At 36.2% G+C, this 14,802-nt stretch overlaps 1 pseudogene; it reads right to left on the bottom strand.

Annotated features, from left to right (window-relative positions):
• Positions 1-12,829: 12,829 nt before the first annotated feature.
• On the bottom strand, positions 12,830-13,497 carry LOC147634145 (stearoyl-[acyl-carrier-protein] 9-desaturase, chloroplastic pseudogene; annotated as a pseudogene).
• Between the last annotated feature and the right edge of the window lie 1,305 nt (positions 13,498-14,802).

Genomic DNA, 14,802 nt, shown 5'->3' with positions numbered 1-14,802 from the left:
AACATTGAAATCAACAAACATACTTACAGTGAAAAATATTTACAAAGACCCTGGAACCGGGCCGATATTCCAATCCAAACTTCCATGTCCAAACCATAATCATAACCATAACCACAATCCAATCACAACACAACCACAACCACAACCACAACCACAACCACAACCACAACCACAACCACAACCACACCGATGATCTAGAATTTGATCTTCCAGCCTCAACCAGCTGGGTAAACCTCACGGACCGTCTCCCCTCGTCGTCAGCCAGCCGATGAGGGCCAAGCCGTCCTCTCACCCCCTCAGGTACTGCCGCTTATACCAAACCCTAAGGAAAAGTTTGTTGGGCTTATGGGTAGGAAAGACCTCTTAGCCTAAGTTTAAGTCGCCGCATATGGGGGGGGAATTTGAGAGGTGTCCTTAACTTGGAGAGCTCTTGAGAAGAGTGTACGTCGTCTAGGGAGGCCTAGGGAAGAGTAAGGCGGCAAGGGTTGGAGAACAAGCACACTTTAAGTCTATTCACACCACGGGGGGGGGGGGGGGGGGGAGAGTGTAGGACATGTCCTAGAGCTTGAGGGAGGGCTTGCGCCTAGGGCCTTGCTGGGGGCTTGCTCGGAGAAGGGGGTTGGGAGAGTCCTTTTATAGGTGCTCGAGGGTGGACGTCCGGGTGCGGGAAGGTGACACCTGGGTGGTGTAGGTGTCCGGGAGAGAGTGTGGGCGTGAGACACCTAGGGGTGGAGGTGTCTCGAAGAGAGAGAAAGTGTGACACATGGGGGTGGAGGTGTCCCCAAGAGAGAGAGAGCGTGACACCTGTGGATAGAGGGTTCTGGGAGGAGGGGGTACGTGTAGGGGTGTGTTGGAGGGTACGTCTAGGTTGTGTACACACTTGGGTGTCCCGGGTGGATTGTCGGTCGTTTCACGGGCGGCACCCGTGGGTGGGGCCCACGCCGGCCGCCCGCCGTCGTCCTGGGGGGGTCAAATTTTTTTTTTTGGACGAAAATGTCCGGCCTTGCCCCGTGACCATGGGGGCGTGTTCCGTTCGTTGATTAGACGCCTGGATAGTTACTATTTTAGGTCGAAAGTTTGCAGATTAAAGGCTTAAAAGCTTAATTAAACCCATTCCGGGTACCCATTTTTAGTTCAGAAAAAACTATTTTAAGCGTAAAATTACGCGTAGATTCCAAATTTGGATTCAAAATTACAAATTTCTAAGCAAAAATGGCTTATTTTCCAAAAATAGAAGTTTTCTGATCGTAAAAATGACAAACTAAGCTATATTTTTCAACTCTGAAGCAAGTACATTGTTATTTACAATGGGTATGTTACATTTTGCAACTCTAAAGCAAGTACATTGTTATTTACAATGGGTATGTTACACAACCCAAGCTTTAAATTTTGGGTTCATCTTTAAAGATCGGCCATTGTCTTTCAATGTGTTTGAATACTTCACAATTAGCAGGAACACACAAGATTCCATCTGTACTTTGGTTCTTTGCATGCCAATCCATGTATTGGGATAATGATGGACATCCAAAAAAATCCTTCAAGCAAGGCTTGAGGGGAAAATGTCTAAGAATCTTCCTAAGCACATTGCCATTCTCATATTTTGATTTGTAACGTGGTTTATTACAATTCGGACAATGTGTTCAATTTGTATATTCCCCTCTATATAAAATACAATCATAATGCAAGCATGTATATTTTTGTAGTCCATGCCTAAACTGGACAACATACTTTTTGCCTCATTTATTGACTTTGGTAGTAAGTTATCCTTTGGTAAAAGTTTTGATAATAAAATCCTGTGATCCAAGTGTTGTACACATTATAATATTTTCTGTGAGCATATTTAAAATTAAAGTATTGTTAAAGAAATAATAATTACATGCTAAAAAAGGAACGATACAGAGTTATTGCAAACTAAAATTACAGTATTGTTATAAAGAATAACAATTACATAGGGCCGATACAGAGTTATTTGCTCTACCCATGCTGAGCCTGCAAGTTTAGATTGTTGAAAGTCTTGCTAGTCTCATATCTTTAAACACTGGTCCATTTGTAATTGCTCATCTCTCTTTTGATTCCTTTATCTTTCTTCTTGGACCTTGACATTGTATGTATCATGGTAAGACCAATCACCCAATAAATCACCAACCCCATTATCAAAGGGGTCATGAAGGTCAAGTGAAGCAAGATCTTCCATATAGGCTCCCCCATATCGTAGTGATTCATATTATGCTGGGTCTCTTTGTCTTATCATTTTGATATAATCTAATGAAAACTGTGAAATATGTGGCCCACGATGAAGGCCATGGTTTCTTGGGTCCACCTCATCTACATCATCATTTATCTAAAACATAAAAAGTTGTAATCTTGAAAAAATACCTCTCTACAACATTCAATAACTCAATTTAAGATAATGCTCTTTAGTCATATTAGATCACAATTTATATTATCTCCATAAAACTTTAACTATACAATGCAAGAATAAAACAAGTTAAGCAATAAAAACACAACGATGATAACAGCTCATATCAAAATGGAGTAGAATCATGTCCTAGGCCTAGATTATGGGCATCCTAATGGTACATTCAATGGTAACCCTACTTGCTCTCGTCTATATCGAGCAAGAAGAGGTCTATGAAATGAGTAGTTTATGAGTAGCTCCTCTCCACCCCATAGACAATGTGTAGCAATAACTACTACATATTGTTGACATTATTGGCTCATAAACTTCTCACAACCTTTGCGCTCCTCAAAAGAACAGTTCGGCTGTACACCAAACAATCCTCTAGAAATATTTATAAGTCCAACTATATTTCTATGTGTAAGGTCTACCATCTATATAAGTACGGTTACTATCTCTTTGATTTCTTGTCTATCTTTGAAGTGACTCATAATTCAAATTCATGCCATATGAGGACATGCTAATTGTATATGATGATGCAATGTGGTTCCAAAGTTACACTCATAGTGTATGTTAGACCACAAAAGCTCATGTGTGTCTTTGTGACTATGAGGAGCTTGAAGATCTTGAACAATATAAAGATCGCGACTTGTACCATTTATTTAGAAGGTGCTATAATGTAACGGTATCCACAATGAGAAAACTCTTGCCAATCTCTCATAGGTTGCCCAATCGAGCCATCAGCTCCTCTACGATCAGAAGACCATACTAAAGAAGTCAAATGAGAGGGTAACTCAAAGTCTCCATTCGTCTCTCCTTCTATTCGTGGTAGATCCACATCCATTCTGAGTTGTTGTATAGGTGACTGCGTATACCACAAATAGCATTGGAACGGCGTGTGGTACATCCTCTAGTATAAATTATTCTTTCCTGAGCCCCAAATGAACTCGAGCTAGAAGCGTACGAGGCATGTGGTATAGTGTGCTCTATATTTACCTTTACATAAAACAAAACCATAAGAAAATAAACATTAACAAAGTCTTAACTATGGAAAGAAAATAAAAACTTTTAAAAAAGTAATCATACTATATGAGGTTGTTAGTACAAGCCTCTCTGAGACTTATGTATGGTATAAACATGGCCTAAATGTTGAATTTGGCCCCAAAAATCATGACACCAGCATGTCCTGTGATCTCGAAATCTACATTGATCATCAAAATTAGGTGAAGAGCCCACTTCATGTGATGACTCACCAAGATGAGACGTAGGAGCCGATGATGCTCTACTAAAAGTAGATAGAGGAGGTGTGTGCACAGAAGAATTAGAGTCACTATCCTATAATTGTTGAAGATTGTATTAGTAAAAAAAGTTCTCTCTTACATACACACACACACACACATACTCTCTCTCTCTCTCTCTCTCTCTCTCACACACACACACACACACACACACACACACACACATGCATGCACATGCAAGGAGAGCTATTGATATATATACTTGGGAGAAGACCAATAGTCATGTATGGTGTAGCCTCTTCGGGGGGACCAAGAGAGGGACATAGAGAGGTTGTAGATGATAACGTTATTATGATTAGTAGTAGTAAGCTAATGGTCTCACATGTTCAATGTCTCTATGTATCTGTGTGTATGTGTGTAAGTAAGTACATATTCAATGTGTGTATTTGTCCATGTGTGTATATATGTACAACTTGAGGGTATGAGTGCATGTGGTAAAACTAAATGCTTGGTTATTATTTTTCACTCTTGATTATGTGATAGTATTGATGTGTAGTTTCATAACATGCCACTAAATTATCCATTGAATAAAAATGTAGGAGAAGCTCAAGGAAATCTACAGAAGTGAAGAAGCCCTCTTTTCCACCAAATTCAGCTAAGACCTCATGGGAGTATTTTAGGGATAAAGTAAAGTCAAAAAAGAAATCTCCACATCAACAATATGCAATAAGTGAGAGGCTTAAGAGAGGAAAATTTTATCATTTTGGCAAAGGAGGAATAAAATCATTCAAAGAAAAATTTGTAAGTCAATATATCTTTTTTATATTTTTTAGTTAGTATTACTTTAAGTGTATTAACTATTTCTATATTGTTTGATCCAATTATAATAGCAGACTATAAACTATGATCGTCCTCCTACTACTACTGAGGAGATTGAAATAATGAAAGATAATGTATATGAAGTATTAAACCAACAATTAGCAAATGCAAGCTTCCATCTACTTCCATAGGTACTATCTATTTCAAATCTTTTATTTTATAATATTTATTTATTTTCTTATAAATATGTGATGTTAAATATCACAATGTGTCATTGTAGGAAACTAGAGGAGAATCTTTGGGTGAGGATGAGGCGAGTCATGGAGACAGGGGTCGTAATGATCGTGAGGGTGATGATGTGGAGTTAGATGGATCTGGTAGAGGGTGATGATGTGGAGTTAGATGGATCTGGTAGAGGGTGATGATGTGGAGTTAGATGGATCTGGCAGAGGCGCATCGCCAATATAGGATTCTACTACATTTTGTATCTTAGATCATTAATGATGGATTTTGTAGTCCATGTATTTATCTCTACTACATTTTGTATCTTGCATCATGAATGATTCTTTTTGTATATGTATTTATCCCTACTTTGTATCTTGCATCATGACGATTCACTTTGTAGATGTATTTATCCTCCCTACTTTATATCGTCCATCATGATGATGCATTTTGTACACGTATTTATTCCTACTTATACATTTTGTAATTACGTCATGATGATGGCTTTTTTACATATATTTTTTTATTCTTATAATATATTTGCTACTAGCATCATGATGATGCGTTTTGAAAGCACGTGCATGTACACACACAAACATATATATATATATATATATATATATTGATGATTATTGCAATATTGAGTCTCTTCTACATATAAGATCATTGAAGATTCAAACAAATTTTAATTAACAAAATTGAAGCTTCGCATTAACATTCACGCCTAACCTCCATGTTTGTGGACGTCCTCCTTTTGTAAATCACAATACGAAAATCACCAAGTGTAATCACCAACAAGTGTAAGCACCAAAGATATGCACAAAATGAATTAGCTGGCACAAAGAGAGAGAGAGAGAGAGAGAGAGAGAGAGAGAGAGAGAGAGAGAGAGAGAGAGAGAGAGAGAGAGAGCAAAGATGAATACTGTATGCGGGAATAGAGTTGTTCATCATTGTTAAACATAACATCATTCGCACTTACGATGAGTTAGTGACATTTTATGTCACAAAAATAATAATATACATGACTGAAAGATCCTTGCCCCCTCTGCACAATGGATTCAGGGGTGCTAGCAGCGGAAGTAGCACTTGCACAGAGGAGGGTAGAGTCTCCCACTCGGGGCCTCGCCCACGAATATACGGACAAGAGACTAATCCCTCGGTTCTTCCAAAACCGAACCCAGAAAAACTTCCCTTGCTCGGAAGACACGGGCAATTCTACAGGGAAATCATCTAATGCAAGAATTAATCTAATGAGTCAAGGTCTTAACTAACCAAACTGATCCGAGCGAACTCGTAAGTCAATGGCTGAAGAGACTTGTACTTGGATCATAGAGACCAATGTTTTTTTCCTTATCAAGAGGCACAGCCGTTGATTATTTCCATAGAATAAGGATTATCTGTGATTTACTTTAACTATCGTAACTTAACAAAATTTAGTCTTATTTTAAGGATCCATCAGTCTAGCCTATGGGTTAGCCAACCCCATCCAATCCCATGGGTTAGCCAACTACTGTATTAATAGGATCCAACTACCCAACTACTGTATTGATAGGACCCATTTAGAAATTTGGTTATGTTTTACCCCGGGTACCAAGGAAAAGAGTTCCAGGGCTCTCTAGACGGCGTTTCATGGCAAAATTCAAGATAGTCGCACCACTTACACACCCAATATGAAATTGCCTTTTTCACATATTTAGCTATCTTTAAAACAATCTTTTTATGAAACCAGAGTATCACTAATCATAATCCTCCAAAATATCTAGCTTGAATTCCAATTTCCAATCATTTCTTCATCGGTGTACCTATGGCATCATTGGCGAGACCAGAACGCTCACCACTTGCTCACTCAGGGGCCTTTTCAATAGTTCCTAGCTCATAGTACCTGAAATTATAATCACATAAGAAAATCTAGATGGACTCTCTGTTGAAGATCAGCAAGATCAACCAATAAATCCATATAAAAGAGCCATGGACTCATCCTTTGAAGACTAGCAAGACCAATCAACTAGATCCATGCCCGTGTTCAGAAAACAACTCCAACTCATTGTTTAATTTTCTTCCTTGACACACTTCGGCACAATCGAGAGCCCGAGCACCCTCTAGGCTCCTTCGCAAAGGTCACCTAGCGCTTCACTCATAGACCGCTTCCTTAGTCCCTCATCCACCGTACGGAAGCTCACCATTTTAATCGAACTGAGACTGGTCAAGACCTTGGCGGACCTTGCCATGCGAGACGTCCTCCATTGACTCTCTGTCAGCTATTGTAACTTTCACTTAGGTTGTCATGTGACCATAATTGACAAGATAGTCAAAATGCTTCCCAGCATTCTTGACATAAAACAATATTTTAAAAACAGGTTTCATAAATGCAGTTTCTAATGAACTCTCATCTTTCTACATTATTCCACATCATTTCTCGTTATTCCACATTCTTCTACATCAATTCACATTGGTTATTCCACATCCTTTCATATCTATTCCCATCATTCTTCATCCATTCTCATCCATTCACATCATATTTCATCTCATCACATCTATCCGCATCTATCCATATGTATTCCCATCATATTTCATCTCATCACATCTATCCGCATCTATCCATATGTATTCCCATCAGCCATCCATTCTCATACATTCACATCATATTTCATCTCATCACATCTATCCATTCTTATACATTCACATCATATTTCATCTCATCACATCTATCCGCATCTATCCACATCACATCACATCACATTCATCTACATCACATCTTATCACATCCATTTACATCTATTCAGATCCTTATCACATCACGTCACATCTATTTACATCTATCCACATCACATCCACTTACATCTATTTAAATCCACATCACATCTTTCACTTCCATTTACATTCATTCAGATCTACATCACATCTCATCACATCCATCCACATCACATCTCATGCATTCACATCTATCCCGGTCCACATCACATCACATCACATCTATCCACATCACATCTCATCCATTCACATCTACCCAGATCCAGATCACATCCATTCACATCTATCTGGATCCACATCACGTCACATCACATCCATTCACATCACATCACATCTATTCACATCTATCCGAATCCACATCACATCACATCCGTTTACATCCATCCACATCTCATCACATCCATTCCCATATCATCACATCACATTCACATCCATTCATATCTCATCACACCCATTCACATATCATCACATCCATTCAGTACGGTTACTCTACTTTCGATACTGATAGAACTTTTTTAGGTTTCTACCATTGCTTGGCTTAGTCAAAGGTAACTTTTTCTCGAATCCCATTAAATCTAAGTATCACAGTGTTGTTGAAAAGGAAAAATGAACCTTATCAGAATTTTATAGTAAAAACTCAGAGTAAAAACTCATAAAGAGCATTTACGTATTGTGTTTTTATCCCTTAAGCTTCATCAATGAGGATTAAATCTCATTTTCTTATTGGATCCTTGATCCTCCCAGGGATTCCAGATTCCCTTTTCTGATTAAGAATTATCCAAGTTTTCTCGATGGATATTTTCACATTCTTTCTCAAATTTTTCAAATAAGATATATTCAATATTATTCTTTTTGAATAAAAGATTAATGGGATTTACAAAAATCAAATTTACACATATTTCTCAATAAAAATGATAATACTTCGAATTTCACTTTTGATAAATACTCATCTTTTGAATTATGCCAAAAATTCCTCTTTTAACATTTAATTGTTTGGATCTCGAATATCATGGAAATTCCTCTTTTTACATTAAAATTCTTATGCATAAAAATAATTTTATCAAAAATTTCTCTTTTCTCTTAATTAAATAATTATGCATAAATACAAAAAAGTATTCTTTCATGAATATGATGAAAATCATTCTTTTTGCATAAGATATCCAATCCTAGAATATGGCAAGAATTCCTCTTTTAGCATTATGGATAAAAATAAGATATGTATTTTTTTTCTGAAAAATTTGCCATAGCTTCGCTGCTATAATTGATAATTCTCAATTTTTTGAAAATAATAAAACTTGTAATGAAAATATGATAGAAGCTCTTCTTTTAAGCTTAAAATTAAAGTATGTATACATATCATAATTTTAACCATATTTATAAGCATAATTATGATTAGTCTCCTTGATTAAGCTAAATTAAATATTCCTTTTTTCCCAATTTGTTAGGATGATCCTTTTCTCATTTAGAATGAGTTAAAGTAATTTTTATCTACTCATAAACAATCTAAAAGAAATAACCATTATTTTTACTATCTAAAAATCATGAAAATATCAATTCTTAATCTCTAGCTCATCAAGCCTAGAGTTTAGTTTTCAAATAAGAAATTATCATTGAGAAACATTCTTTTGCTTAATATTTAGACATAAAGATGACTATTCTTTTTAAGAGAGAGATTTACTTAAGGAAAGAATTATAACTAAGTATAAAGATTAACTTAATTTTAATTAGACATTAAGAATCTTAGAAAAAGCTTGATTTGAATAAAAATTATCATTTTGAAAGCTTCTCAAGCTTGAGAGGGTTGAGAAGAAGAAAGTCATGATATAATTGAAAAAACCATAAAAATTAGTCTTACCTCTAAGTTTATCTTGATTCTTTAATTAGCAGTGAATCCCCCAACCAATCAATTGGCCACCAAGAGGAGAAGAGAAAACTTCAAGAGTTGTTGGAGAGAAAAAGAAGCTCCAAGCTTCCCAAGAGAAGATAAAAATTAAGGGATAATAGAAATATGCTTATTTTAAGATAATATTGGCATGGTATAGCTCAAAGCTGAAAATATAAAGGAATGAGGGTTTATTTATAGGCAAGGGAGGCCACTAACCAAGTCCAAATAGGTTCTAGAATTTTCTAGCTTCAGTTTTACCCAATTTGGATAAGATTTGGATCAGTTTGGCTCTCTTTTTGATCTAGTTTGCTCTAAATTTTTTGAATTAAAAAACCGACGCACACATGTGAAAAAGGCACTACCTTAAGAGTCTCCTTCTCCTTACCAAGGTGTCAAAAATGCATCATTTCACCTAAATATCTCATTTTTTTACTAATATACCTTAGTTTTAATAAACCTTATACTTAGTCAACTCTTCAACTTAAGTGAGCATTTACTCATTTTTGGGTATTTTATTTTATTCTTTGCATTTATCTCATCCCAACACTTGGATTAATCCTATTGGCCCCCATAGGAACCTTAATTGGACCATAATCCAAATTGTTTTAAAAATATAGACCCTTAGGCTAAAATCCTTATACACATTTTTAATTAACTCCTAATGCACATTGAAAAGTTCATTTTGAACTTCCGTTTCAAGGGAATCCATTTTAGACATTAGGAGAATTTTTATATCCAAAGATATCTCAATTTTAAATTATCTCTCTCTAGACATTTTCTCTCTCTATGCAAAACATAGTAAAACAAGATCTTTTTCCATTTAGGAGGGGGGAGTGGGGATGATTACAAGAGACATAAGGGGAGGTTCTTACACCTTTACATCTCAAAAGTTGGAGGGAAGAATCTTACAATGACATCGACCTCACAAAAATGAGATTTGGAGTGACACTAAAAGTCATTTTTGTGACACTTGGAGTGATGCTTTATGTCACTCCGTGTCACTAAGAGTGATGCTTAGTGTCACAAAAGTGACACTTGGAATGACACTAAACGTCATTTTTGTGACACTAGAAGTGACATTTAGTGTCACTTTTGTGACACTAAACATCACTCTTAGTGACACTAAACGTCACTCCTAGTGTCACTTTTGTGACACTAAATGTCACTTCTAGTGTCATAAAAATGACATTTAGTATCACTCCAAGTGTCACTTTTGTGACACTAAATGTCACTCGCCATCATGACATTAAAATCATAAAAAGTGATGTTTAGGATGACGTTGAACAACATGTCTGATGCTTCACTCCTAACGATGCTCGTAACTCTCAAGTTTCACACTTATGGGAGATGTTTGGAGTGATGCTTAGACCCCTCTTTTCTTGTAGTACACGACAAGTAGAGTCTGAGAGGGTACTCTAGGTGATGGTACTTTGCCTAGCCCTACCTAGGCTCTAACTGTGTGATAGCACCAATCGATGAGAGTAGCACAAAGTGAGTCATAGGGACTCTCCACAGTATCAGTAGCATCGTGAGCCTATTAGAGATGAGGACTTGGACTGGGTGGGTAGTGTGACTAAACCCAGAATAGGTGAACTAGCACACTATTTTATTGTAGTCTCTTTTTTTAGTCTATTTTTAGACCTAGGTATTTTGACTATCATGCATCATGCATTACTTGATGTTTTATAATCAATATATGCCATTATATTGTAAGATTTTGATTTTGTTATCTTAGAGCTTTGTGTATATCATAAAGGGGGATTGCTAAGACCACGACACATTGAAAATCAAGTGTCTGGCATGTATATTATTCTAACCAAAGGTACTCTGATGTTGAGACCAAACTTTATGTGTATATATATGGACTCCACACTCACTCATATATATATGGACTCCACACTCACTCATATACCTTGAAATAAAATAATGCTATTATATATGGACTCCATATAAGTGTATATATATGGATTCCATATAAGTGTAAATATATGGATTCCACACTCACTCATATACCTTGAAATAAAATAATGCTATTATTACAAAGTTTGATTCATTCTTTTTGGGTTGCTAAGAGTAACTTCATGTCTTGGTCTTATGAGAATGTGATGTTTTAGAAAACACTTAATAACTATCTTTTCTTTATGTCTTCTAGGTGCAATAAATGTTAGTATTCACTTGGATTCTCCCCCTCTTTTTTTCCTATATATTTTCCTTATCTTTCCATCTAATATGTTAGTTGTTCTAGGCTCATCTATGTTTAGGTATGGTAGGTTGAGTGCATACTCATAGAAACAAATGTGTTCCACTACTTATATTTGTAATAGCATTGAAATATTAGCATTAAAATATTCTTGTAGGGTCCAAACAAAGATCCCATATATCATCTAGGTTTAGGTATGGTAGCTTGAGTCCATACTCATAGAAACAAATGTGTTTCACTATTTATATTTATAATAGCATTGAAATATTCTTGTGTATAATCTTGTGGAGTCCAAATGGAAACCCTATATACCATGTTCATTCAACTTAGGGGTATTTAAGAACTAAAATTCTATGGATTTTAAGATAGTAAAGATAACCATTATCTTATGTGTATTCAATGTGAAAGCATGGTCCTAACTATTTAATGTATAAGGCTCCATTGGCATTATAACACCATATTAGATAATTTGGGAAAAATCCCATTCCCATTTGAAAAATGGGAGCATGGTGAACTTGTCCAAAAGTTTGTCAAAACCCCCTCATGTGACATATCATCGGAAAGATCTTGAAGAGTAGAATCTAAATCTATGATCTCCGACAAATTTGGAGTTAGTATGTTTAAGATATGTCCAAAACTATATGGAGTAATTGATTCCCAAAATGTGAGATTTTTCCCAAATTACCTAATATTGACTTTTATGCATAGGGTTTATACATAATGCATAAGGCTCTTTGCATTAGCTCTTGAATTCAAAGAGTAACCTTAACATTTCAAATAAAGGGCTCATATTAAACCTCCATTTGTTTGTGGGAAGATTGGAAGAACATACTACTATTTTTTCAAAAGTGTACCTCTCTTTGAAAGGGTACTTTTCATACCCATTGCATGGAGGATAAAACCCCTTGAAAGCATAACATAGCCTTCAAATTTAGGTCTACTCTACGTAAAGCGTATGCATAAGGCCTACGCATGAATTTTTAAGCAACAACATAGTGTGTAACTTATCTCAACAAAATTTTAAAAATTTTCACATGCAATTTTACATGTCTTTATTATATGAATGATTAAACAAATTTGTAAAAAATCTTAGCACGTGTTTATGTAAAATAATATATTGATCCAAACATACTTATTGCACTAAATATTTATTATCAAATTGGCACATTATAAAGTCTCAATCTTTTTATCACCTTATCCCAAGGGTAATAAGAGAGCTGGTAGAGAATATAAATCTTACATAGGATATATATTCAAGGATACTTAAATGCACACATACTAGAGAGGCAACTAGCTTACTCCTCTTTTACATGGGGCTACTTTCCCATTGAAAATCCAGCTATAAAGGTTCCTGATTTGGGCTCTTTGCTTATTTTAGATTGAGCATGATCTACGAGCTTCCTTACACAGCTTGGTAAGCTACACACGTAGTCATGTTCTTGTTGTCCCTTGTTAGAAAGCCCAGATAAATTCTCAAAATCCCACCTTTTCAACAAGTGCTCTAAAACGCCATCATAGTCTTTTGGAGTGTACACACTTGTCCTTTGTGCAACAAGAGAGAATTTCTCAAAGAGGAATTTGTTCTTCCCATGAGTTGGACAGGCATGGTGATCCACTTTGTCATCATATCCTCTAAGAAGATCATAGAACCATCCGGATTCATCTCAAAAATCTTTTCAACAATTTTTGTGTATGCATTCTCATGCCTCTTCTCATCAAATGCAATTGTCCCACATATATGAGCTAATTTTAGGTCCAAAAACTTCTTTCCTTGCCTTGCACTATTCCCATGAAATATAAAGGTGGCCCTCTCTTGAAAGGATGTGTATATAAATCCCAATTAAGGATTGTTCTCTTTTTGGAAATCTTACACATCTAGAAAAAAAGGATCGAAAAGTGATGAATGTGGGAACTAGAAAAGGTAAAAGGAAAATCGCTAATTACCAACTGCATTGTATGCCACGAAGATCATGATACTAACCATTCCTACCCCAATCAAGTATTGTGCCTCTCTTATCGTACTCTATATCCAACTTTTATAACATTTTGCAACGAACGATCAATGTCTTTAGGTCGTTAGCAATATGCATTTATCAACGATTGCAAAGAAGTCGCAAGCACCATTTCTCATGAAGAACACATTGAAGCCATAATAAAGCGTGATAAAAAGTTGTGCACACAAAAGAACATGAGAGGATGCTAATGGAACAAAGGGATCCTTTCCTACATTCTAGAGGCATTTATGGTAGCCTTCGTATTCTTTCTCAAATTTTCCAAGATCCGACATTCGTTAGCCTACTAGTCTCAAAAGGGTCTATAATATTGTTATAGTGATGTCACGAGTAAGCTTGCCAAACTTCTACATTCATCAGTCTACTAGTCTCATAAGGGTCCAGTGATGTCCTTATATTGTTGCAGTGATGTCAAGAGGGAGATCAGCCATCTTTGAAATTAGGGCCATTTTACGATTTTCACTATTGCATTTTTCTCGACTTGTAGAAAAGCTTGCATAGCCTCTCCGTTCTCACAGACTTGCACACGCAACTGTTATGTTAAGATTAGTTTCAATCTTGTTTATGAGGAGGTGTACCGATTCATACGTGCCCTTTGGCACTCCATTTGATTAGTTTGATTATGGGCGGCCACACACCACACATAATGTGGCCATTTAGCATTACGCCCAACACTCCCCCTTAATGCCAAGTGGCAACACAAGGGATATGTGTTTATATTAATAACCTAATATAATGCTAAGTTTGTAGGTGATGACAATGCCTTAACTGTAGCCTAATCTACATGCTATAAGATTTACATTATGCGATGCAAGTTTTGAGAAAGGTCTAGATGAGACTATCTTGGATCAAAGAGAGTCGTGCACTTGAAGAAGTTTTGAGGTGATGAATTCATCTTCACATGTGCTCTCGACTTTGTCTTGTAAAGCTGCACTCGCAAGATCCATTTCTCAAACTTTATACTCTCTCCTCCCCCCCTGTAAGATTCCTCTCTCTAGCTTTTGAGATGTAAACGTGAAAGAACCTCCCCTTCTGTCTCTTGTAATCATCTCCCTCAGAAATGGAAAAAGATCTTGTTTTACCCAAGTTTTGGTCGAGACAGAGAAAATGTCTAGAGAGAGATAATTCAAAATTAAGATATTTTTAGATACAAAAATTCTCCTAATATCTAAAATGAATTTCCCTGAAACAGAAGTTCAAAATAAACTTTCCAATGTGCATTAGGAATTAACTGAATATGTGCTGGAGACCTTAGCCTAAGGGTCCACATTTGGATT

Source organism: Cibotium barometz, chromosome 11, assembly GCF_041138505.1.
Source record: "Cibotium barometz isolate CiBa-2024 chromosome 11, ASM4113850v1, whole genome shotgun sequence".
NCBI classification, from domain to species: Eukaryota; Viridiplantae; Streptophyta; class Polypodiopsida; order Cyatheales; family Cibotiaceae; genus Cibotium; species Cibotium barometz.
This window is presented reverse-complemented; position numbering and strand designations above follow the sequence as displayed.